Genomic DNA, 2,267 nt, shown 5'->3' with positions numbered 1-2,267 from the left:
GTGATGAAAACAAGGAGAAGCAGCAAGGAAAAAGCACCTGGGATCTAGATGAACGAGCCATACAACTAGGGAGAAATCCAAGAAATCACCCTGCAATGGCAGAAAGTAGGACGGGGTGAGGACGTAGGGCTGCCCAGTCTCAAGCAGCTGAGTGAGACGGAGGCTGCAGCAGTGACAAGTGGATTTTTGCAGTGACGGACCTGCTTCTCTGAGCACAAGTGCCATTTCGGCTATGTGCAGAGGCCACCAGGGTCTCACAGGGAGACATTGTTGGAGTGAGGGCCGAGGCAAGACTTGCTCTGTGTAGAAGTGCCAGCGGTATCCATCTTTCTCTGTTGAGCCCTCCCCGCTCCCAGTGTGCAGACACAGTGCCGCCATAGCTGTGACATCATCAAACTGGTAACAGAGGTTACTCCGCTCAGAGGATTCCCTGAAACCCTGTCTCCCTCAACTCGAGCCCCAACCAAGGCACATCCAGGTATATCCTCAGTAAGTCAAGTGCTCCTTGCTGAGCAGCGCCTAGACTCACACTGGAGGCATCTGGCCTCGGTTTCTAATGTGGCCTTTTGAGGCAACTGTAAGCACAGCATCTGTGGATTGCTTGCTGAATCTTAACAGGTCCTGTAGGGATAGAGACTGGGGCTAAATTTGGCCTACAGCTGAAATTCTCTAGGATATGCCACTGGACACCTACTTCACAAATCCACACTAATAAGACTGGGAGACTTAGAGCTTTGTTTATTACATAGAAGCAGACACAGAAAGGCAGCCCAAATGGGAAGACAAAGAAGCAGAAACCATATGAGAGAAAAGAACAGAGATCCAGATATAATGGAGTCAAGCAATCTAACAGATGCAGAGTTCAAAACACTGGTTGTAAAGATGCTCAATGAACTTTTGGGAAGTGTAAATACATTCAGTGAGATCTTTGACAAAGAGATAAAAAAAACTTAAAAATGGAAATGGCAATTATAAAAGGGAATCAGTCTGAAATGAAGAACACATTATCTGAGATGAGAAGTATATTAAATGGAATAAACAAAGTGAATAAAGAAAAGGATCAAATGCCCTATCTAGAGGATGGGAAAGCCAAATATTTGCAATCAGAATGGCAAGAGATAAGATGCCAAGACTATAAAAACAATTTAAGGAGCATATGGGACACTATTAAAGGTCCAAATATCTGTCTGATCAGCATACCTGAAGAAAATCAAGATGTCGAACAGCTCTTTAAAGAAATAATGATGGAAAACTTCCCTAACCTGGTGAATGAAATGGACATAAAACCCCAGGAAGCTCAGAGAATCCCAAAAACCAGGGATCCAAAGAGGCCCACACCAAGACACATCATAATTAAAATGCCAAAGGTTAAATACAAAAAGAGAATCTTAAAAGCAGCAAGAGAAAAGTAGATAGTTATCTTCAAGGGAGTACCCATAAGACAGGCAGCTGATTTCTCAAAAGAAAACTATACAGGACAGAAGGGCTTGGCAAAAAATATTCGACATGATGAAGACCTAGGATCTACAACCAAGAATACTTTATCTCGCAAAGCTATCATTTCGAGTTGAAGGACAGATAAAGAGTTTCCCAGACAAAGATAAGCTAAAGGAATTTATCACCACCAAGCCAGTATAACAGGAAATGTTGGAGGGACTTCTTTAAGAAGAAAAAACATGTATCAAAAATAGGAATAAAGAATGGTAACAACTACATTCCTATCAATAAGTACCTTAAATGGAAAAGAATTAAGTGCTCTCATCAAAAGATAGAATAGCTGAAAGGATAAGAAAATAAGAACCCTACATATGCCGCCTACAAGAGACTCACTTCAGATTAAAAGACACACATAGACTAAAAGGAAGGGGATGGAAAAAGATATTGCTTTGATGAACCTAAAAGGTATTTAAGTCAGACAGAGAAAGATAAACACTATATGATTTCACTTATATGCAGAACCTAAGAAATAAAAAGAACAAACTAATCAAAAACAGACTCATAATTATAGTGGACAATTTTATGATGTACAGAGGGGAGAGGGCAATAGAGGGGCTGGGAGAATGGGATGAAGGGTTAAAGAAGTACAGATTAGTAGCTGAAGGATGTTCACGGGAATGGGGAGCATGACATAGGGAATGCAGTTAGCATTAATATGTTAACTAGGTGGAGGGTCAGGGGAGGGAGCAATTGGGGGGATTGTTTGATGAAATATATAGATGTCTAACCAATGTACTGTATACTTGAAACTAATTAAAATGAAAAAATAA

This window comes from Pteropus vampyrus, unplaced genomic scaffold (genome assembly GCF_000151845.1).
Source record: "Pteropus vampyrus isolate Shadow unplaced genomic scaffold, Pvam_2.0 Scaffold139, whole genome shotgun sequence".
NCBI lineage: Eukaryota > Metazoa > Chordata > Mammalia > Chiroptera > Pteropodidae > Pteropus > Pteropus vampyrus.
Note: the sequence above shows the minus strand (reverse complement) of the source record.